The sequence below is a fragment of the Lithobates pipiens genome, unplaced genomic scaffold, assembly GCF_037356315.1.
Source record: "Lithobates pipiens isolate NorthernLeopardFrog02 unplaced genomic scaffold, aLitPip1_a1.2 Scaffold_22, whole genome shotgun sequence".
NCBI lineage: Eukaryota > Metazoa > Chordata > Amphibia > Anura > Ranidae > Lithobates > Lithobates pipiens.
In genome coordinates, this window is record NW_027507784.1 from 102,053,788 (window position 1) to 102,079,532 (window position 25,745).

The 25,745-nt window shown below is 41.1% G+C and overlaps 1 protein-coding gene across 6 annotated transcripts in view; it reads left to right on the plus strand.

Moving 5' to 3' along the window:
* RAPGEF4 (Rap guanine nucleotide exchange factor 4) overlaps positions 1 to 25,745 on the plus strand; it is a 497,448-nt gene that overhangs the window by 161,246 nt on the left and 310,457 nt on the right. Inside the window, exon 1 of one of the 6 annotated variants that reach the window (XM_077448018.1) lies at positions 19,921 to 20,241. The exons of the other annotated variants lie outside the window; for them this stretch is intronic. The gene's annotated coding sequence lies outside the window, so the exon portion shown is untranslated. Of the gene's footprint in view, positions 1 to 19,920; positions 20,242 to 25,745 lie in introns of those variants that run through there. 6 annotated transcript variants of the gene reach the window in all.

Consider the following 25,745-nt stretch of genomic DNA (forward strand, 5'->3'; position numbering starts at 1 on the left):
GACTTTAATAGTTACTAATAGCCACTTTGGATTTTGCGCTCTTTGCTGGACTTTATGCACTTTAATGTTTTCATATGCACTTTATTGGTTATTGACTGCACTTTATTGACACATTTGGATATATGGTAATTATTGATTGTGTGAATTTACACTCTCCACTTTATTAGGTATACCTTGCTATTACCAGTTTGGACCCCCTTTTGCCTTTGGAACTGCCTTGTTTGTGGCATACATTCTTCAGAGAGTTTGGTCCATATTGACATGATGGCATTACACAGTTGCTGCAGATTTGTCAGCTGCACATCCATGATGTGAATCTCCCATTCCACCACATCCCAAAGATGCTCTATTGGATTAAGATGTGGTAACTGTGGAGGACATTGGAGTACAGTGAACTCATTGGGGGTTATTTACGAAAGGCAAATCCATTTTGCACTACAAGTGCACTTGGAAGTGCAGTCGCTCTAAATCTGAGGGGTAGATCTGAAATGAGTGGAAGCTCTGCTGATTTTATCATCCAATCATGTGCAAGCTAAAATGCTGTTTTTTAGTTTCCTTGCATGTCCCCCTCGAATCTACAGCGACTTTACTTCCAAGTGCACTTGCAGTGCAAAGTGGATTTTCCTTTAGTAAATAACCCCCATTGCCATGTTCAAGAAAGTAGTGGTGAGATGATGTGAGCTTTGTGACATGGTGCATTATCTTGCTGGAAGGAGCCATCAGAAGACGGGTACACTTTAGTCATAAAGGGGTGGACATGGTCAACAACAATACTAAGGTAGGCCGTGGCATTTAAATGATGCTCAAAGGTACTAAGGGGCCCAAAGTGTGCCAAGAAAATATCCACCACTCCATTACACTACCACCAACCTGAACCGTTGATACAAGGTAGGATGGATCCATGCTTTCATGTTGTTTACACCAAATTCTGACCCTACCATCTGAATGTTGGAGCTGAAATCGAGACTCATCAGACCAACGTTTTTTCCAATTTTCTATTGTCCAATTTTGGTGAGTCTGTGCGAATTGTAGCCTCAGTTTCCTGTTCTTAGCTGACAGGAGTGGCGGTGTGGTCTTATGCTTCTGTAGCCCATCTGCATCAAGGTTTGATGTGTTATGCGTTCAAAGATGATCTGCATACTTTGGTTGTAACAAGTGGTTATTTGAGTTACTGTTGCCTCTCTATCATCTCGAACATCTAACATCAACAAGGCATTTTTCACGATATAACTGCCACTCACTGGATATTTTCTCTTTTTGGACTATTCTCTGTAAACCTAAAGCCCCATACACACTATCAGATTTTCTGCTGATTTTTTTCCTTCAAATTTACCAAAACCATATATATAATATGAGGTCAAACCTTAGGAGTTTCAATTTGTATGCAATCAGGCAGGCCCTTGCACTACATGGTTTTGGTAAATCTGAAGGAAAAAATCAGCAGAAAATCTGATAGTGTGTATGGGGCTTTAGAGATTGTTGTGCATGAAAATCCCAGTAATCTCAGCCGTTTTTGAAATACTCAGACTAGCCTGTCTGGCATCAACAACCATGCCACTTTCAAAGTCACTTAAATCGCTATTCTGGTGCTCAGTTTGAACTTCAGCAAGTCGACTTCACCACGTCTAGATGCCTAAATGAATTGAGTTGCTGCCATGTGATTGGCTGATTAGCAATTTGTGTTACCAAGCAATTGAACGGGTGTACCTAATAAAGTGGCTGATTTTAATATTAAATATTGGGTAGGGAATGCGCAGCTCCTGTTTACAGCAAACAGCTCTATATAAATAGGTCTTGTAGCTCCAGGTTTGATTGGAGAGAGAGAAATTGCTGTCCCTTTGCAACCTGCTTTTACCCAGTGAAGAAGATATAGTATGTGATGCTCACATTACACAGCAACACAGCATTTATTAAATAAACCGAAAGAGTGATAGATTACTGAAAATGCATTAGTCCTTATAAGCAGACAAACCAGTGATAAGTCATCCTGAATAAATACAAAGGATCAGGGAGCAGAGAGCTCACAGTAAGGGTTCTTATTTCAAATGGAACGCTTGATATTCAAAGATAGGAGAGAGAAATAAGTAACTCTGTATATTTATGGTCACCTACCTGGTGTTAATGGTTTTACTTGTTTGAACAATGGCCATAGTGGCATATAGTGCCTACATGAGAATCCAACATTTCACTATAGATTACTATTACCAGCTCTATACAGTCCATTGTGCTAATACCAAATTAAACAATTTGGAACATTACATCAACAACCTTAAACGTAACTGTGCAATATCAGCCAGGGGTCAAGTGCTGGGGAAAAAAGTGTGGGAACTCTCACCCAAGATCCACTCCCCCACCAAAAAAAATAAAAATAAATAAAGGTACGCTCATATGCATATATATTTCACAGAAAATACAGTACATTTATTGTAAAGTGCCAGTTTACAAATACAAAATAAGTTAACTTGTCAAACAGAATAATCAACACAATGGGTGATGATCTTTCCCTCGCAGGGAATTTCTAACACAAATACACCCTGTTCCAAATTCAAATACAGCAAATTAGAAAATATCACACAAACTGGAATAATGTTGCCCTTGCCGTGCAAGATTATCGGCAACGGATCAAAAAACTCACGGATCGGATCATTCCTTGGATCTGAGTCACAGATCGGATCTTTTTTCGGATCAGCAAATAATAATTGAATTTGCAAAAACCTGTGAAAAATGTCACCACCATATAGTCCCCACTGCAATATACATCTCCCCTACTGTAATATCCACGTCATCTCCCCCAATAATATTTTGGCTGAGCATGGATGGGTATGGCTGGGTATTAGCAGAATATGTATTGGCAGGGTAAGTATTGGCAGGGTATTGCAGAATATTGGCAGGATAAGTATTGGCAGGGTATTGCAGAGTATTGGCAGGGTATGGCAGATTATTGCTGGGTATTGCAGATTATTGGCAGGGCATTGCAGGGTAAGTATTGCAGAGTCTTGGCAGGGTAAGTATTGCAGAGTAAGTATCGGCAGGGTATGTATTGCAGAGTATTGGCAGGGTATAGCAGAGTATTGGTGGAGTAATGCAGAGTATTGGCGGAGTATTGGTGGAGTAATGCAGAGTATTGGTGGAGTAATGCAGAGTATTGGTGGAGTAATGCAGAGTATTGGTGGAGTAATGCAGAGTATTGGCGGAGTATTGGTGGAGTAATGCAGAGTATTGGCGGAGTAATGCAGAGTGTTGGCGGAGTAATGCAGAGTATTGGCGGAGTATTGGTGGAGTAATGCAGAGTATTGGTGGAGTAATGCAGAGTATTGGTGGAGTAATGCAGAGTATTGGTGGAGTAATGCAGAGTATTGGCGGAGTAATGCAGAGTATTGGCGGAGTAATGCAGAGTATTGGTGGAGTAATGCAGAGTATTGGCGGGGTAATGCAGAGTATTGGCGGAGTATTGGCGGAGTAATGCAGAGTATTGGCGGAGTAATGCAGAGTATTGGTGGAGTAATGCAGAGTATTGGCGGGGTAATGCAGAGTATTGGCGGAGTATTGGTGGAGTAATGCAGAGTATTGGCGGAGTATTGGTGGAGTAATGAAGAGTATTGGTGGAGTAATGCAGAGTATTGGCGGAGTAATGGTGGAGTAATGCAGAGTATTGGTAGAGTAATGCAGAGTATTGGCGGAGTAATGCAGAGTATGGGCGGAGTAATGCAGAGTTTTGGCGGAGTAATGCAGAGTATTGGCGGAGTAATGCAGAGTATTGGCGGAGTAATGCAGAGTATTGGCAGAGTAATGCAGAGTATTGGCAGAGTAATTCAGAGTATTGGCAAAGTAATTCAGAGTATTGGCGGAGGGGTAATGCAGAGTATTGGCGGGGTAATGCAGAGTATTGGCGGGGTAATGCAGAGTATTTGCGGGGTAATGCAGAGTATTGGTGGAGTAATGCAGAGTATTGGCGGAGTAATGCAGAGTATTGGTGGAGTAATGCAGAGTATTGGCGGGGTAATGCAGAGTATTGGTGGAGTAATGCAGAGTATTGGCGGGGTAATGCAGAGTATTTGCGGGGTAATGCAGAGTATTGGTGGAGTAATGCAGAGTATTGGTGGAGTAATGCAGAGTATTGGCGGGGTAATGCAGAGTATTTGCGGGGTAATGCAGAGTATTGGTGGAGTAATGCAGAGTATTGGCGGGGTATTGCAGAGTATTGAGTAATGCAGAGTATTGGCAGGGTAATGCAGAGTGCTAGTGACTAACCTGGTTTACTTCTCGCTCGGGAGAGAACTGGGTAGAGGGGAGGGAGGAGACAGTCCGTATGCCAGTGGCGTGTGTCTGCCGCTGGCTGCGCTGGAGGCCGCATGCGCACTGCCCACTGACTCCGTGCGTGCCCACGTGTACGGCCGATGTCATGTGACCGGTTGCTAGACGCGGAGCGGCCCTAGCCTAGCAACCAGTCACTGACTCGGGCGGCAGAGGAGCGGCGGGCTACTCGGGCTGCTAATGGGAACGGCGTTCCCGTTGTGGAAATAGTACGGGAACGCCGTTCCCATGCGTTCCCGCAGGACTCGAGCCCTGATATCAGCAATTAAAAATTACGTGAACCCAATCCTTAAAATTTCATATAGACTAAACCTGGTGATGCTGACATATGGGGATTGATTTACTAAAGGCAAATAGACTGTGCACTTTGCAACGTGCAGTTGCATTCTACAAGTGTTGTTGCTCTAGAGCTTAGTAACTGAGTAAATGTGGCGGTTCACACAGGGGCAGCTTCAAAGTCGTCCAACTCTGAAGCCGCCCCATACGGAGCGACTTCAGCGAGGCTTGCAAAACGCCTGTATAGACATCAAGCGAAGCCGCTCCGAAGTTGCCCAAAAGTAGTACAGGAAATTTTGTGACTTGAGTCGCTCCTATAAGCCCCTGTACACACGGTCGGAGATTTCGACAACCAAATCCGTCGGATTTTGTCTGTCGGATCTTGTCCGAAACTGTTGCATACACACGGTCGGACTAAGTTGTCGAAAAATCCGATCATTCAGAACGTGATGACGTAATTTCGTTACGATGGGACTACATTCAGGCTAGTAGCCAATAGCTTTGATGTATGAATTTGATCTGAGCATGCGTGGCACTTGGTCCGATCAAAATTCTCTACACATGATCGGAGTATGTCCGATCGAACCAGTTGGTCGGGAAATATTTCCAACAAGTTGGAAAATTGGGTCCGACGGATATTCCGACGGAATCAGTCTGATGCATACGGATTCTCCAACCGTGTGTACAAGGGCTTAGAATGGTTCCATTGCATGGAGCCAGGGCCGTCTTTAATATTGATTGGACCCTGGGCAAAACTTTTCTTGGGCCCCCCGATGCAGTTTTGCTCTCCACCTGCTCTGAGACATACAATAAATAGCAGCTAGACTCAAAATCTGTTTACTGAATCAGATCAGGCAGCTATTGCGATTGGTTGCCAGAGGTTACAGTGTATCATTACCACTCACTGACTGGTTGCTAGAGGTTACACCACACATTACGGCTCACTGATTAGTTGCTAGAGGTTACAGCACATGACTTCTGCTTGTTGATTGGTTGCTAGAGATTACTGTGGATATGACCTCAGGGTGGCATGATATACATATCAATGCCACCGGCCGCCGCTATTTACTTATGAATACCGCCACTATTTACATATAAATGCCGGTAATTTACATATAAACACAGGGTCTGCTGGTGAGACATCTGTACATAACAATTGGGCAGAGCTGGGTAGCATTAGTAGCAGCACTTCACACTGAGATATCGGGACACAGCACAGGACTAAAACCTCAAGGGATGAGAGAATTTAAACCAGGAAAGTTGGCAAGTATGAGGCAGCTGCTTTGGGCCCCACAACAATGACAGGGCCCAGGGCAGCTGCCTCTTTTGCCCTGCCTTAAAAACGGCCCTGCATGGAGCACGAGTTGTCAGGCGGCTAAGTCGCCTGACAGGTCGCCCCTGTGTGAACCGCCACTTAGTGCTGTTGCACCTCCTTGACCTATGTTTTCATTTTGTATATTGGTCTTCTGTTGGCCCTATATGATGTCCATTGTTTGTAACTTTATCTTTTTACTTTTCTGTTTTGAAAAAGAAAAAAATCAATAAAATTGTTAGTTATAAAAAAAAAAAAAATAGAAAGAAGAAATAATGCAAAGAAGCTAAAAATGAAAGACTGGTAAGCTGCAACGTATTACATTTTTGTTGTTTGGGTTTGGATATACTTCAAATTTTTGACTGAGCAGTCACAGTATATAGAATGACTAAACACAGGCGATTCTGTGTTAATGCTATACACCAGTGATGGCAAACCTTGGCACCCCAGATGTTGTGGAACTACATTTCCCATGATGCTCATGTACTCTGCAGTGAAGTTGAGCATCATGGGAAATGTAGTTCCAAAACATCTGGGGTGCCAAGGTTCTTCCATAAGAATACCTAAAAGTCATAGGGCTGTGAAGTCAAATATGTTAAAAGTGTGCAAGGCCTTCCATGTGGAAAGCTTTAAGGGTCCCATTTAGTTTTGCAGCTTCTTATTTTTAAACAAGCCACCTAGAGAATTTAACTGAGGATAAATGTTTCTATTCAGTATATAATGTAAAGCTGGAGCACAGCTGGTAAATAAGAGACAGTAGCTGCTACTCATGGAGTCCATGACCTCATGGGTGCTCTGACAGCAACATCGGCTGTGACCCCGAAAGTTATTCTTTAGGCAAACTTCCCATCAATGTGATTTAGTGTAGTGTGTTTAAAAAAATGTACTTGATGCATTGCTGGTGTGGAACAAACAAGTACATCTACCCGGAGAATAAATAGTACCACAGGTAAAATCAAAAAGCACCTCAGCAAAGAATGATGACTGTTTTTTGTATATAATCTGCATTAGTGTTGTTTAGTATTAATGCTATACTGTACTATTTTGTTGGATATTTCTGTAGATGTTGATGAAGATACTTCATAAAGTTCATCTGTACCTAAACTATGGACATTAAAATTTTACCATGTTCTTAACAACATTGTTTCAAGAGCTTTGAAACAAGCCACCCCCAACCTCTAGGTCCTCAAAAGATCACAACACAGACTCTGAAGTTAGGTTTCAGCCTGTTTCTAACAGTTTAGAAACGCTTGTTGTAAAATTATCACCTCAGTGTCTGTGTAGCGAACTTTGAAGATTCATTTCTCAAAATGCCTATAGCTATAGAGGTAAATGGGGACCTGTTTTAAGTCATTTAAATGCTTGTTCAAAAACAGAAGGACAGGAGCGCAGGGTCTGATTTAAAATATAAGTCATTTTATTCTATAAATAAAATAGCACACTTGAGAAGCCTGTAATCAGCATAAATGAGTAGAGGGAATTCCGAGCACATCACAAAGTGATGCTATAAAAGACAGCGGTGGAGTGTCCCATTGCTTGTGACTAGCATGTGCATCAAAGTATGGGGCAATGGAATAATTGAAAATATATATTTTTTTCAAATAATTTATTTAAACCAGAAAAGGCAGATCTAAGTCATTACATCAATAATGTATAAATAAAAAGATGAAAAACCAATGCGCTATCAAGTGTGAACAAATAAAGTAAATATACAACCTATGTCTAAATATAATAATCACGTACACTAATCAAAGTGAAAACCAATAATAATATATATATCTATCATATAATATAAGATATAAAATATATTCAGAGTACTTTCTAAATGTGATAAACCAATAAATCTTCAAAAAAAGGGGAACGCTGCCAATCCCTGTAGAGGATACATACATAGAGGATATATATCACAATGAGTAGAAAGGCACTAAACCAATATAAAACAGTGCTCACATATTAATAAACATAAAAAGTTTTAAATGAGAAGCAAATGTCACACGTGAAAATAATAAAATAAAAGTGATCAGCATAAACTGTAAAACAAATACAACCAATCCAGTGAAGCAAAGTCTATTCAGGTGCAAAATGTTGAATAATGCTGATAAAGTTCAGTGCAAAAAATATTGTTAAAAAATACAATAGAAAGTGGAGGAGCCGGGTGAAGTCACTTCCGGTCACGGCCGAGATCGGAAGTCTGTGATTGCTTCAGCGACCCCTTGGTCTTTGCCTATGCTGGATGTCCTAATTTTTAACTGTAAGCTATTAAAAAATATTTGTCAATAAATGTACTTTTGGTACTACACCATAAGGAGTTTTTATTACCTTCTATGTGCGCGGGCGGATCGGACCAATCATCTGATGGATTAATGGAGATCGTATGTTGATTAGTGGCTGATCTATTGCCTGATATTCTCTTTATTGCACTGATTGATGGATTGATCACTTACTTGGATTTATATCGGACTGCATGAATTAATACAACATCACTGAATTTGGATCCTTCTGCACTGTCACTTTCTATTGTGTTTTTTAACACAATTTTTTGCACTGAACTTTATCATCATTATTTAACATTTTTCACCTGAATTGACTTTGCTTCACTGGATTGATTTTTTTTTTGTTTTATATTTTATGATGATCACTTTTATTTTATTATTTTTACATGTGCTATTTGGTTCTCATTTAATACTTTATATGTTTATTAATATGTGAGCACTGTTTTATATGGGTTTAGCCCCTTTCCACTCATTGTGATCAATAATGTATAGCCATCAATATATCCAATGTCATAACATGTAACATATCTAACCATGAAGCAACCACTGGATATACATAGACCTCAAGAAAAATCAGCATCAGAAGATATTTCAGGTATAGATTAATCATTCCTTCATAGATTCCAAGAGGTGAACTATTTAAAGAAAGGTTTGACGTTTTTGGAAGTAAAAAAAGGAGGGGGGGGGGGGAGTTTGAGGTGGTAATGGTTCATTACTACAAAGGCAGTCAATAAATAGTACCTGTTGGATAATTATGATCCAAAAAGAGCTGCCCCCTTTTCAGAGAGGACAAACATATTCCATAACCTCCAAAGCTTGGAGTACTTTTCATGTTTGTGCAGCCAGCAACTGATGGCTAGAGTTAGTGGATTTTTTCCAAATGGGGGGTATACAGGATTTGGCAGCATTTAGCAGATGAGGTATAAACAATTTGTTTATACATTTTTGTCGGAATGGTCGACACAGTAAAAAAAAAGTCTGGATCGTCGGGAATCTCATAGTCTGATAATGTTTTGTAGTTGGATTAGTGTAAATGTGCGGTTTGGTTCCACTCCCCATTTCCTTACACAAGGTAGATATGGTTGTTCGGAAGGGGTAATCAATACATTGTAGGTCTTAGATAGGACTTATGATAATGTCCCTTCATCAGAGCAATATTCCTCAAAAGTCATCAAATGCATTATAAACCCTCACGAATTTGGTAAAGAGCAAAGAAAACTATGTAGTTGAAGGGCCTTTAAAAATGTTGGACGTAAGGGACCTGTGTCCTCTATTAAAGATGTAATGGTAGGCCAGTGTTCCACTGTCACAAAGTGGGATGCCTTATAGTGATCAGCTTGGTATAGGGTCAGAAAACTCTGGTCACGAAGGCCTGGGAGAAATTGCGGGTTCCCCAGAATTGGGAATAAAGGAAAGTTTTTGGTAGAAAGGGAAACTGTGTAAAGAGGTGTGAGCATATACGGATAGTGGGTCCTAATAGAGGGGGTGACTTTATGGCAGGCGGAAAATCATCATAACACCATGGAGCACTCTTTGCACCCAGATCTTGGTGACAAAATGAAGGTGCCAATCTATAAGTCTAACCAGTACCACCTGATAGTATTTCAAGGATGAAACTATATTTTAATTGGATCCCGTGATCCCTTTTTGTTTTTGTACTAGCACTAATCAACCCAGATCATTGTGAGGAGCTCCAGAAACTTATGGTCCATATGTCATAGACATCCGTTATTTAAAATGTACTCAACTCCTTTCCACTACCTCTAACTGGGACTGTATGCTAATGCTTTGCTGCACGCTGTTCTTGCTTTGTTTAATGGATTAAATGCTTGTTCAGAATCTGTTAATACCTTAGTGTGCATTTCATGGGCACATGTCCACTTTAAATCAAACTTATCCAACATTTTAAAGTTTTAAAAATAAATGCCCTGCCTAGGCGCAGACTCTCAAAGAACACATGTATTGACTTAAATAAAAGGAAAAACACACCCCTGTGTCATTCCACTCAACTAGTTTAACCCTCCCTGCACCCTCTCACCCAACATGCTTTGACCTGAAAGTTAAAAGAGCGGGGTGAAAAATTGTTGTCCAAACAGAGGCTGCCCCCAATCAGACGTAGCCACCGTTTGGGTTATTTTGAAAGCTTGCAGGGGCTGAATGAGAATAATCTTAAAGGGTACGTCAAAGCTTTACTGGAGTTTGGAGCTATGTCCATGCCATTGCCAATTCCTTGTCCAATGATAGTGATTTTAGTAAAAGAGAACTATGTTTTTTTGTTTTTTTCTGCAGAAGCATACTTGGCTAGATGGATGCAGCATTGGTCCCATGCTGCATCTGTCCCCCGCCAGCGCTAACACTGAAAACCGAGCAAGCAAACATTGTAGAATATCCGGTTCTCAGGGCTCCCCTGAGCAGAGAGCTGGGGACTGTCAGTCACCCATATCTGCTACGCCCCCCCTCCTCACTCACTGGAGCACTGGGCTGTGGAGGGATGGGGGCGACAGGCTCAGGCTGTCAGTGGCTTGCTGAGAGACTGAGCCGAGTGCCAGTCTAGGCATATGAGCGGATCCCGACTTCATTGTCACAAACTTGCCAGAGCCTGGACCAGCTCTATGATGTCAACCGACAGTGGGCTTCAGCCTGCTGTGTGCTGAAAACGGGTCACAGCAGTGCAGAACGAACTGCACTCCTGTGATCCACAGGAGAAGTACAGTCAAACAAGCTTTGCCAAGAAGTAAAGAAAGAGAGTCAATGTAATGCCCCGTACATACAATCCAAAAATTGTGCAACTTTTTTCACTTGCTAGTCGCATTTAGAAACTGAATAATTTACTATAGTATGAAAATTCTCATATGACAGAATATAAAATCAGAAATTATGCAATGTGTCGTATTGTATTTGTATTGTATTTTTGGATGAAAACTGTACTGATTAAATGAAAGTCATACGATCTGATATCGTACGAGAACATTTTTTGTGTTTGTCCCTACGGATAATATCAGATGAACTGTCGTGATCAGCTCCCAAAAGCTATGTACTAATGGTCTGATTATCGTTCGATCATACTTTGTTGTACTGTAGCTGCTGACTTTTAATATTAGGACACTTACCTGTCCTGGAATCCAGAAAATGTCGGCACCATCATCTGCTCTCATGGTGCTGTCCTGCCATTGCCGGTCACAGCCGACTCCCTTCTGCGAAGCGCGTTGCACTTTTTTACTGGCGCGGCAGCAGGGGAAGGAAGAGGAGGAAGGAGGAAGGAGGAGGGTGCAGATCTGCTGATGTACCTTGCTATGGCGAGGTCCGGTGGAAGTGGGTACGGTACAGGGTACCTGTGAAAAACAGATACCTGCTCCCCCCCAGAAAGGTGCTAAATGTGGCACTGGAGGGGGGGAAGAATCATATAAGTGGAAGTTCCACTTTTGGGTGGAACTCCACTTTAATGCATTCTATCCATCAAGGTAAAAAACCTCCTGTGTCACAAATTCCCTCCTCACCCCCCTTCTACTTACCAGAGCCCTATGTCAATCCAGCACTGTGCAGAGAGCTGCTGCTCTCCTGGCTCTGCCCCACCCTGTCATTCAAATCCAGTGATGAGGGGGCGGGGCTAAGCCCCGCTGTCTGTGTCAATAGACACATACAGGGAGGCTCATAAGCAAGCCTGCACAAGGGCCCCCATAGAGAACGGCTTTCCATGTGGGCACTGGGTGGAGGGTAGGAGCCAGGAGCACCGAAGGGGGACCCTAGAAAAGAAGGATCCGAGCTGCAGTTAAGTATAGCATGTTTATTATTTTAATTTAAATAAACAATTAAGTATTAATATCACTTTAAACTGAAGGTTTAATATCACTTTGGTGTTCACAAAAGTTGAAGGATAACAACAGCTTATACACCCATTTCCAGGTTCAGTCTCACACCCCACAAATCAACAAGTCAGCTAAATTACGAGATCTGATTTCTGTAAAATATCTGTGCTGTGGATGCTTCTGTGCTCAGTGGATGCAGATTTCCCTATTGGCACAGCCATATTGGGACTGAAGTACTGACCTGAGTTCTGTTTTAACTCTTAATTCTGATTCTGATTCTGAATAATGTGAGAGCAAAGTTAGAATAGTTCTTGTGGGAGTCTGTAGACTTCATCTTCCACTCTTGATAGATAATAAGGCGGTAAAGATTTTATTACATTAGTACGGAAAATACTGTAGATGGTTATTTTAAAAGCATTCAAACACTCATTGTGCAATTAAAATGAAATGCATGCAAGACAAGGGATCACTTCAGTTTAAAAAGCTTATGTAATACATGCCAGGGAACTGAAGCCATAGAAGAAAAATGAAACATAAAATATATCTATCCTGATGAGACAACAATCCAACCACCAAGCGGGTTTCTTTCTCATCACGACACAGACATTTACAATAAAAATAAGTACCACCAACCTGCACAAATGGCAAAGAAATTGCGTATGACTAAATATAAATAACAATAGCAGCTTTTTATAAATAAATGTAAATGTAGCAAAATTAATTAAAAATGTATTAATTGGAACCATGCTCTCTATAAAATTAATAAAACTGCAAGTGCAAAAAAGGCTGAAATTGCATAGACCAGTGACAACAAACACAACAAAATATAGCACATATATAATATGAGTATATGTATGTGTAATCCAAAATGTATCTAGTTGAAATGTCCAAGATAATCAAATGTTCAGAAAATCAAAAAAACAAAAAAATCTAAAATCACACATTGATTGTACAAAATAAAGCGTCCAAATGAACAATTTTGTATATATAAATCTTCCAATACTCGGCAGACAACAAAGGAGTAGATATTCCACCACCATGACCAGCCACACATCCCACTACTTCACTATGGGAGCTTTTTTTTTCTTTTAACTTTTTTCTTTTATGGCACTGATGCTTTGATATGATCATTTCCACATCGAGTTTCCACACAATACATCCACAAGTACCTGAATAGGTCCACTGAAATCCTGGTATCCAATCGTTCAGATTGAAGCCGTGGTCGTGAGATTCTTCATTGGAATCTTCGGAAAGCGCTTATGACTACCTGTAATGGAGGTTATTGGATTCTGGTGAGTAGGATGTGTGGCTGGTGATGGTGGTGGAATATCTACTTCTTTGCTGTCTGCCGAGTATTGGAAGATTTATATACACAAAATTGTTGATTTGGGCACTTTATTTTGCACATCGATGTGTGATTTTTGATTTTTTAATTGTGTTTTTGATTTTTTGATTTCTTTAATTACTGAACATTTGATTTAGTATCTTGGACACTTCAACTAGATATATTTTGAATGACACATACATATACATATATTATATATATTCTAGATTTTGTTGTGTTTGTTGTCACTGGTCTATGCAATTTCAGCATTTTTTGCACTTGCACTTTTATTAATTTTATAGAGAGCGCGGTTCCAATGAATACATTTTTAATTAATTTCTTCACATAGACATTTACAGTCTTAACCTATAGACCTCTCTATCTGATTTTGGTGACTGTGAATCTACCTTCTGGCCACCTCCAATCCAGACCTATTACCTGCCAATATTGCAGCTATGGACTAAACCAAAATGTTGCAGTCTGTCAATTGCCCTCTGATTCCCCCTGTCTTGAATTGTATTGTACGGTAATGTCTACCCTAATGTTGTAAAGCGCTGCGTAAAAACTGTCGGCGCTATATAAATCCTGTATAATAATAATAATAATAATAATTGCAGTAATACTTCCATTTTTTTAACTGCAGCGTTGTCATCTGGTGAAGATTAGTCTAAGATGTGCATATCTTTTTGGCATGGTTTTAGGTAATTGACAAATAAATTAAAGCCCAACTCCAGCTAACATATTTTAAGTTGTTTCAGGAACAGTGCTCTTTCTTTTGAAAAAACAAAACAAAAAAAACCTTAAACGATATGAATGAAAACAGTTTACGTATGCGTGTGGGAGTAACGTATGCATTCGCATTTGTGCGTGAGCACGGTGGGGAGCTTAACATTTTTGTTTTTATTATTTATTTTGTAAAAAAATAATATTTTTTATGCACTTTTTTTTTTTTTTTGGACTAACTTCATTGCTATCACAATGGATGACAACATCCCTTCTGACAGCATGGTCTGTGACAGGTCCTCTTTATGGAGAAATCTGGGCTCTGTTAGACCCCAAATTTCTCCTCTAGCCTCCCATACAACCGATCACACACAGTACAGTCTAAGCTGCTGCTTTTCTGGCCGCTGGTGGCCAGGTAAACAAAAAGGCGGAACTGGAAGTGACAGCATAAATTGTTGCTCCCAGTTTTCGGTGTTATAGAGAGAGAGGAACGATCTCAGTTCCTCTCTCTCTCTCTCTCTCTTAAGGGCAGCCATTACCGCCAGCCGCATCACTCCCGGGCACTGCGATCATACGGTAGAGCCTGGGAGAGATGGTGATGGGAGGGGGATGGGACCCTTTTCTACCACCTGCAGAAGTGATTGAGTGGCTAATTAGCCACTTGGGTCACTTCTGCCTGAAAGAGAATTGCCGGCTGAAAACATACATACCGTGATGATGCCTGTAGCTGCAGGCATCATGCCGGTATAACCACTGAAACCTGAGGACATCCAGTGGGAAGTGGTTAAAGAGGATCTTCAGTCCCCTTAAAAAAATTAAAAAGTCAGCAGCTACAAATACTGTAGCTGCTGAATTTACATTACCCTCATCTGGGCCGGTCCTTCACCGGTCTTTGGGTCCCCACCATGTCTAATGTAGGAAGCTGGCTGTGACTCTTTGCGACTTCATGTCAGCCTCCCACTGTGCATGTGCAAGCCACTCTGCGCTTTGTGAATGGTCCTGCAGCCTTCTGGGACCTGATGCATCCCAAAAGGCTGCGGGTAAAGTGGGGATGGGTATCTATCAAAATTAGGTAAAAAAATAGAGGATGGGGGGTTGTGGAGACAGAAAATATGTACTTCGTTTTAGGGTGAAGTTATGCTTTATGTAGAGAGTACTCTGTTACAGATTCCACACAGTGGCCTGCATTTTATGAATGGGCTGTAAAATGTAGGCTGTGCTGCTTAGAGCCTAATTTCAGCTTTGCTGTCACTTTAACCACTTCAACTTTAACCATGGCACTTTGCCCAAGCCAATCTTCATCTTTCAGTGCTAATGATCAGAAGACTGATGATCAGTGCCCTCATTATCAGTGTAAGCAGTGTGCTGACAAGCGTGCCAGTTATCAGCACTCCTTTCCTCACAGAGACACAGCATGTGAAGAAAGGATTGCTGATAACTAGCAAGTCTGTTTACATGTGATTAGCTTAGTTTCTTTTAAAAAGAAATTGCAAATAAATAGGCTTCACTGATGGCCACTGATAGGCTGCACTGATGAGCATTGATGAGACTGCACTGATGAGGTGGCACTGATAAGCTGCACTGATGAGGTGGCACTGATGGGCACTGATAGGTGTGTAGCACTGACCCCCGAAGGAGTGGCTGAATTTTTCTGGGATTACCGGTTACCTCCTCCAGTTCGTACTTGTTGTCCTTGTCTAGGGGTTCCCAGGGTTGATAACGCAGTAACTGTAGAGACCGACACTTGAATTCCTTGTTAGGATTTTTATTTTGCATAAAACTAAGTTGGGAATAGAGGGTATCAGGGTAGAGTTTAGCCCAGGTGCTTGGAACTGCTGACTTCAAATACAGTCTCTCTCTATGTACACAATCAAGGGAATAGCCGCTCATCTCTGGACTCTTTAACTGTTGGATAAATTCTTAAGTTTTGGGTTTAGCAGCCAACAGGTAATTCAAAGTCTCTCACACAGACTTGGTTGGAAACGTGGAAACTTAGTTACAACTGGAAGGGTAGAAGTAGGAACTTTTCTTACTGTACCAGAATCTTTCAGCCGGTCCGGCGATACCGTAAGAATTGTGGATTCAATAAATGTCCATGGCAGCTCAGCTTCCAGGCTCTTACCGAGCAGCCAGCCTTGTGCGTGGCTCTCTTAACGAAGAGTCCTCCCCTGGTCGCATGTAGAGTTGCTGGGCCTTTCCAAAACCCGAGACGACACCAGAACACCTTAGAATCCTCCTTTCAGTTACTGTGCCTCGAACAAGCCAGTTCTGAGGCTCGGAAAGGGATGGATCCGCACCCCAGGCCATGAGGGCCCCTGAGGGCTGGTCAGGAGGAACAACTTCTGGACTGGAACTCTGAACCATGTGACTACGGCACCTTAAGTACCCCTTCCCGGACTACGCAGTGGGACAAACTCCCACTGACTGGTTCCGAGACAGAGATTGGTACCCAATGCGTCCAACCAGACTGCCTTCTCCAGCCTCCCACAGGTGTACAACCCCACCTATGACCAGGCAGAACTTCTATACAGCCCAACCAAACTGATTCCAAAGTAAGATTTAGCGCAATTAGTCCCAAAACTCATTACAGTTTTTGGCAAAAACTGATGGCCACTGATAAGCTGCACTGATTGCGCTGCACTGATGATCAGAACACAGATGATCAGTGCCCCGATTATCAATGTAAGCAGTTTTAACCAACTTGGACCAAAAAAACTATTTAAAGTTACAGCAAAGCTGAAGTTAGGCTTTAAGACCTCCTGCACATGGGCACCTGGGGCTGTATGATGTAAAATTTGAGCGTATTTCCCAGCTTGAGAGCCACAGATGCCCCAGGTGCCTGTGTGCATGAGGCCTTCAGCCATTGAATTTAGACTCACCACCTGCCGGAGAGTAGGGATGAGCTCAGACATCTTCAGATCCTAGTCCAAATTCATCTGAAGGAGCCCGCCAGGAAGTTTTGACTGTACTGGGACAATCAAGCGGCTAAGGCATTTCCCTCTCTACAGTCACACATATACACATGCCCAGTACAGGGGGCAGCTTCCTGGCAGGATTGCTCATATAGGTTTGGACTAGAGCATGCCCAAGCTGATCCCTATTGGAAAGTTAAGCATTTAGTGTCTTCTACTGCAGGGAGAAATCCTTAATTTGTTTTGGGTGAGACAAATTAGTCACCTTAACCAATTGGTGCCCACACTATAGCTAAAAGATGGCTACAGCGAGGGAATAAATTGCCAGGAGGGCGTACATGTATGTCCTCCCATGCTCAAGCTGCCTGTGTGCCCTCTGCGGTGTGTGGGCGGTGCGCTCTGTGATCACAGATCAGAGTTAAGTGCCGATCCCGGCTCTTTACCACTTGATCAGCTGTCAGCAAATGACAGCTGATCACATGATGTAAACAGAAGCTGGTTATTGGCGTTTTTTTACTTCACACTGACAGCATGAGGAGAAAAAAATAAGCTGATTACAGGCTTCTGTAAATTATTATTATTATTATACATGCTATTTATATAGCTCCAACAGTTTACGCAGCACTTTACAATGTAGAGGGGGGACAGAACAATTACAGTACAGTTCAATACAGAAGGGACAGGAGGGTCCTGCTCGTAGAGCTTACATTCTAAAGGGAGGGAGTGGTAGTACAAAAGGTAATAGATGCAGGGAATGATTTGATGGGGGGTGGCACGGGGACAGTTCTTAGGTGGGTGTGGGATAGGCTTCCCTGAATAAGTGAGTTTTCAGGGATTTCCTAAAGGTGGACAGGTTAGGGGCTGATCGGATATACCAGGATAGAGAGTTCCAGAGGATGGTAGAGGCTCTGGAGAAGTCCTGAAAGTGAGCATGGGAGGCGGTAACAAGGGAGCTAGAGAGCAGGAGGTCCTGGGAGGAGTGGAGGGGACGATTTGGGCGAAATATCTGCAGATGAGGTTGGTGATGTAGCTGGGGGCGATGTTGTGGATGGCCTTGTATGTCGTGGTTAGCATTTTGAACTTTATACGGTGGGGTAGAGGACATCTGTAAAAGGGACAGCGGTCCCACACAGTGACAGCTAGTGCTCCTAACCAGTGCTGCCCACCAGTGCCACCTATCAGTGCTCATCGTTGCTGCCAATCAGTGCCCATCCGTGTCTTATCACCAGTGCTGCCTATCAGTGCTGCCTACCACCTACAGGTGCCCATCAGTGTTCATCAATGCCACCTCTCAGTGCCCTTCAGTGCCACCTATCAGTGCAGCCTCATCAGTGCCCATCAGTGTTACCTATCAGTGCCCATCAGTGCCACCTATCAGTGCCCATCAGTGCAGCTTATCAGTACCCATCCATTCAGCCTCATCAGCGCACATCAATGGACGAGAAAAATTACCTATTTGCAAATTTTATAACAAACTATGAAAACAGTTTTTTTGGTTGTTTTTTTTTATTGGTCTTTTTTTTGTTTGTTTATCATAAAAAATTGTATATGGGTAAAGTGTTGCATGAAGCTTAAAAGTGGCCTGGACAGGAAAAGAGTGACAGTGCCCAGTAAGCAAGTGGTTAAAGTGGTTGTAAACTTCTGAAATGAAAAATGAACAAAGCATATACTTCTATAGTGTGTACTTCCCTTGATCCAAGTGTGATTTATACCACCTCTCTCATTCCTCTGCTATCTGTATGAGTAATTTCTGACAGTCTATGCTGACACTAAGCAATCCCAGGAGAGGGTCCACCTCTCTCCAGCACATAGCAGGGGATTAAAAGCCTCAGTTGAGACTATGTGTCCGCTCCCTCCACTCAGGTCTCAGATTACACTCAACTCTCTGCTTTATTATACCTCCCAACTTTTTGAGATGGAAATGAGGGATACCTATTAGTAAATTTATATAGGCATAGGACACACCCCCTACCTCACCGCCTTAAAGGAGAATTATAGAAATTAAAGATTAGTTAAACCCACAAGTGCTTTTTTTAACCACTACTGTTCCTTTATATTGCCTTTTGAAATTTATAAATGCAGAAATCTGATATAAGGTTTTACACTGGGAAACACTTTTTGAAAGATAAAAAGTGCATTTTATACACAACTATATATATGAGGCCAAAATAATGGACAAATGGAGAGAAAGGAGGGACAGAGGGACTTTGTTCCAAATCAGGGACAGTTGGGAGCCATGGCTTTATACTGTGCTGTGGGTGACATCAGATATCCACCCCCTGCCTTCTGGAGCCAAGGAATGCTGTGTAAAATGTGTGCTTTAGGAGACGGTAGAGAAGAGAGGGCTGCAGATAAACAGATACAACTTATATCGGAGGATTTGGCTCATCTCTTTGTATCACCTGAGGCCCCTTTCACATGGACTCCACTTTACTCTGGCTTGCTCAGCAGGGTATCTGTCCACTGATCCCCCCGCAGAGCAGAGGATGACAGGTCAGTGTCTGCTCAGTTTATGCAGAGTGGACACAGACACAGCCCGCTTTGTTCTATGGGCAGTCGGATGCAAGCGGACCGGCATTTGTAGTTCATTAGTACCTCGTCCAGCCCCATAACCGAAGGCCCTCGGTACAGACCTGGAATTGAAGGAGTGGACTGCGGGGGCCACTGATCGAAGTTTCAATGCTTGGAGGCTCCAATCCAAAGGAAAATAATAATAAATGTGCTTTTCTAAATGAATCATTACGGGTGCATTTATAAAATTTTTGTCTGTATCCTGAATCTAAAGAAAAAGCTTTGAATTGATGAGTATAGCTTGTTGACACGTCAATCAGGAACTGCTGGTTTAGGCTTTATTTGCATTTGATAACATCTACAGAACACTATAGATTAGACATGCAGGGGGGGAAAAAATACAGTCCGGAGGGACCTGCTGCCTCTGTGTTCTGCTGCTCTGCACAGCGAGATAGGAAGGGGAGGATCAGCTGTATCCAGTGTAGCATCCTGACCAGGAGTGTCTGTTCACAGATTGTTCTGTAGAGGAAGCCCTGGATAGAATGTGCTGGCTGGATTTTCGGAGGCACTGAGGAAGCACACAGCTGGATACATCAGCACAGGCAAGCCTTGTTAATCGGCTCTTGAAAGACAAGACAGTGAAATCAGTAATATTCTGATGCACGGGAGAAGGGAAATCTGCCACAATCTGACCATGTGCCAGGATCACAGTTGTGGGCAGAGCATCAGGAGCGTATGAAGGGGTACCCTTGGGGCTTACTATAAACTGCATCTATGAACAGACTCTAATGTAAGTTCTTTATTTATTTTTTTATCATTTTCACCTACGCCATGAAAGCATTATTTTGATTTCTAATTTAAAAAAAAGGTGATTTATAATAAAAAAAGATCTTCAAAAAAAATAAATAAATGATACTCAGCAATGTGTTTCAAATAAATTACCTTTTTTTTTTTGGAAAATCTTTTTTATTATAAATCACCTTTTTTAAATTAGAAATCAAAATAATGCTCTAATGTAAGTTCTTTATTTTTATTTTTTTATCATTTTCATCTACGCCATGAAAGCATTATTTTGATTTCTAATTTAAAAAAGGTGATTTATAATAAAAAAAAGATCTTCCAAGAAAAAAAAAATAAAATTATACTCAACAATGTGTTTCAAATAAATTACTTTATTTTTTTTATTTTTTTATTAATTTTTTTTGAAAAATAAATGTTTTTTTTATTATAAATCACATTTTTTAAAATTAGAAATCAAAATAATGCTTGCATTCCTGTTGATCTTTATTGATGCATTTGATTTGCTTGCAACATTGTATCATTGTTGGAGTAAATCAATAGATGGGTGGATGGATAGATAGATAGATAGATAGATAGATAGATAGATAGATAGATAGATAGATAGATAGATAGATAGATAGATAGATAGATAGATAGATAGATAGATAGATAGATAGATAGAATGAGCTTACTTTTTTTTTTTTTTACATTTTTTTTGTAATTAAATGAAGTGCAAGAGCGCCTTCCCTTTTGCTTTTTTTTTCTAAGTAACGTTTTAAGAACAAAACTTTACATAAGGCAAGTGATGAAGAGAAAGATGCAGAAGGAACAAGTAGAGTTTTTTTAAGGGTGTGTAGCATAAAGGTTTGTAGACAGGATGGCAGGCTTTAAATAATGGATAAGTTACGCACTCGATGACTGGCATTTATAGCTCAGCTGGTGAAATATTGTTTTCCAGGCAGCTGTCAGGTAGTGGGTAGATCTTAAATTGAGCTGTGAGCTGCCACTAGATACAGAGTACTATTTCATCCTCGTGACTGTTATTGATAAGTGCATTTATTTTGACATGTCTGTTATGTAACGAGCAGAGTAAGAGTAAAATAAGAGTGATTTTGCTATATATTGTACTAGATGGTCTGCTTAACTCTTTGTTGTTGTAAGACATGCATTCGGTAGATTCACTCTTGATTGGGAATCAAGTATAAGGCTGGCCATACATTATACAATTTTCTTGTACAATTTTCCTTTAGATTTACCAAAACCATATGATATAAGGCAAATCTAAACACTTTCAAATTGTGTGCAATCAGGCAGGCCTGTACACTACATAGTGGAAGGTAAATCTAAAGGAAATCGAACAAGAAAATTGTATAGTTCATGGCCAGTCTAAGTGTGGGGTGAAAACTTAATCCGAAAAAAAACAAGGCTCATTTACTACAGGAGTTGAGAATCTTCACACAATAAATTATGAGACTATTCACTTCAGTTATCCAACCAAAGTTGGGTATTCAAAATTAACAGAAATTAGCTTTTTTACAAAAATTGAAGTAAATATTACATATTTAATGTCTGAAGCTATGAAACTCTTTTAGTAATTCAGCCAAAATGCCTAGGAAAATATAAAGTGTGACATTCAGAGTGTCAAAGGCATTCATTAAGTCTCCTGTCCATGCAACAAATAACGCAATTTTGCGTAATTGTCAGTAAGGTGTATATAAATCTGTTGCAGAATTTGTCTGAGAATTGCTTCTGCAGCATAATACTTAGAAGTGCGTCACAATTGACTCTGATCTGGAAGAGGTCTAAATTGCTTCCTCTTTTCATATCACTAATATTTCTTACCAGTATTTCTTAATGAATTTGCCACAGTGGCAGAATGTGACACAGTTACGGATCACCTGATTTGTTGTACGCAAGGAAGGAATTGTATTTGGAGGACAAGCGTAGCCGCCAGCACACCAACTGACAAAAGTTGATCAAAAATGAATACAGAAAAACTTGCAGCGCTATAAATGATAAATTATTAAACAGAACAAAAGTGATATAACATCAGGGATTAAATAGTATACATCATGGTAGTATCATGGTAGCGATATTATAACAAAATAAACATTTGTAATAGTGAGGTAAATATAATACAAAATATAAAGATTAAATTGAAAATTCAATCAATCAAGAGTTCACCTAAGCCCAGGATGGCGTCAGTTATGACGAAATGCATTGGGAGGGGTCCGTGCCTGTGACATCATCACATACTTGGATCCAGGAAGTGTTTCTTAAAATCCCCAGTAATGATTGTACAGCGCTGTCAATTTTTACACATTCTGTGAGTGCTTAGCAACCTTTTATAATAAATTTGACATAACAATTTTTCACTATGGACTCTGGCCCAATGTTCCTTTACGAATGATGATCTCATGTTATGCTGGCAGCTGATCACCCTGGTAACCCACTGGGAATTTCCATTGAAGGAGTCCACTGGGAATTTCCATTGAAGGAGTCCATCCCAGGAGGGAAAGTTTTACCAAGTGATGGTCTGCCATTATACAAGCACATTAGACTCTTAACTTTATGTACAAGAGTCTGTGCATTCTGGTAAGCGCATATCACTTCCATATGGTGGTGGAGCACAGAGTGAAGTCCCTACTTACAGATGGTCTTCTGTTCAACATAGACCTACCTTTAGGGTGAACTCTTAATTGAGTTTTGGGACTTTTTCTATTTAATCTTTATACTTTGGATTTTATTCACCTCACCATTACATACTTGTTTATTTTAGTACAGTATCACTACCACAACGTACACAATGTAATCACTGATGGTGTGTCACTTTTGTTCTGTTTATTGATTCATCATTTATAGCGCCACACGTTTTTCCATACTGATTTGTTTAAGCATCAGAAATAACAAGAAAGCTGTTGCATGGCTTTCATGAATTTGGTGCCGAAAATTCTAAAAGGGGATATAACACCATAAAAGTGTTGTAGATGTTTCCTTGAGTTGCCCCCAAACAAGTCACATGACAGAGGCCATAGCTGTTTTTCAGTAAAATACCATGGCATACTGTATTTCTTACTGCTGCCAATGGTTAAAACAGTACAGGGCTCCAACCCAATCAAATATAATCAAAAATATAATTATACATTTATCATTTAATGGTATAGTACAAAAGTTGTTCCATGCAATGACACTGCATAGGATATAATTGTAAACCTGATAGCATGAAAGTTAACCTAATTTGGAAATGTTTTGGGTCTAAGCCATAGACAGACAAAATACTGCTACTACTTTATATCAGTGTTCATAGTCCCCCTTTACAATACAGCTACCCTTTAAAGCAGTCCCACAATGTCCTCAGTTCCCCTTCGCATCACAGCCCTTCTTTGCATCACAGTTCCCTATACATCACAGTGCCCCTTTACAGTGCAATCCCTTTACATCACAGTGCCCCTTTACATCACAGTGCCCCTTTACAGTTCAGTCCCTTTACATCACAGTGCCCCTTTACATCACACTGTCCCTTTACATCACAGTGCCCCTTTAAAGTTCAGTCCCTTTACATCACAGTGCCCCTTTACATCACAGTGCCCCTTTACAGTGCAGTCCCTTTATGTCACAGTGCCCCTTTACATCACAGTGCCCCCTTTACAGTGCAGTCCCTTTACATCACAGTGCCCCTTTACAGCACAGTCCCTTTACATCACAGTTCCCATTACATCACAGTGCCCCTTTACATCCCAGTGCCCCTTTACAGTGCAGTCCTTTTACGTCACAGAGCCCCTTTACAGCGCAGTCCCCTTACATCACAGTTCCCATTACATCACAGTCCGATTACATCATATTGCCCCTTTGCAGTGCAGTCCCCTTACATCACAGTTCCCATTACATCACAGTGCCCCTTTACAGTGCAGTCTCCTTTACATAAAAAAATGTATAATTTAACAAGGGGGCAATTACTGTCTTGTTAATATGACAAGACTTCTGCTCTCTGTCCAGATCACCAACTCCTCCTGCCCCCTGCCCTGCTGACAGGAGACCTGGGAGAGAACACATAGGCTGCTAAGTGGCACGGCTGTGGTACGGACAGGATTGTCATGGACCTCAGTCACCTCTTAACTCCTGCTGTGTGGCCTTAATAATTAACAGGTCATGGACTGGTACCGGTCTGTGGTCCAGGAGTAGGGGACCCCTGTTTTAAAAGTCCATTTATATGAGATCCAATGATGTAAACCCTCACACTACACAGTTGTTGGTAAATACTGTGGATCTGACAGATCATATTGGAAAAAAAAATCTGTATATGAGTTCACCCAGCATCCAGGAGGAAGATGCGGACCTGCGTCCCTCTCCCCTGCCGCTAACCCATGGCAGTAGACATGAAGCCTTGGCCCACTGATTGCCAGCCACTGGTCTGGAGTGCATGCGGAGTAATGTAGTGCAGATTAGCACATGGCACCCACGTGCCTAGGTGCCGGTCCCTCCTGCCCACCCCCCTCTTGTCGTGGTCCTGTATATAATTTTCTGAATATTGTAATTGTGCAGATGAGTTCAACAGTATATTGTATATTGAATATTTTTCATACAGTCTGCCATGTTTATTAAGAAGATTTAAAGGCAAATGCTCAGAGCAACAGCCTTTAATTATCATCGTAAAAAGATCTGAAAAAAGACAGTAAACAGATTTCAGCAGACGTGGTTATCATTACAGTACAAGATATCATTCCAGGTGGCAGCTCCAGTCTATTCATTGGAAATATCTTATAAGAAACAGTAATTATTAACTTGAGAATCTTGGAAAAAAAAAAAATCATGCTTTTGGATATGTTGAATTTTTGTAGTAGCCACAGAATGCTGAAAACTGAAATGAGGTCAATGCAGGGCCAGAATTGCAGAATTGTAGCAAATTCAAGAGTTTTTAGCTCAGCCACCGAGGATTTTTTTTTATATATAGATAAAGCTACAGAATAGCCAGCTTCAGTAACTACTTATGTGATTTAAAAAAATCTCTCTCTCTCTCTCTCTCTCTCTCTCTCTCTCTCTCTCTCTCTCTCTCTCTCTCTCTCTCTCTCTCTCTCTCTCTCTCTCTCTCTCTCTCTCTCTCTCTCCTCTCTCTCTCTCTCTCTCTCTCTCTCTCTCTCTCTCTCTCTCTCTCTCTCTCTCTCTCTCTCTCTCTCTCTCTCTCTCTCTCTCTCTCTCTCTCTCTCTCTATATATATATATATATATATATATATTATTTTTTATTTTTTATTTTTTATTTTTTTACACCCAGCTGATGATGACCATGTCGTTTCATAGACAAGCTGTATGGACAGTCAGGGCAGCTACACTGTACCCAACTACAAGTTGCCACAGAAAATTTGACATTTGTATCTGCTACAGATCACTTCTAGAAACTTGCTTGTGTAACTTGACCCTTAGAACTCATTCACACGGGCTGCTGGGCGGAGAGTGGTAAAAGTAGGCAGTTGGGCCAGGGTATTACTCCCCCCTGATTTCCCACTTACACTTCGGC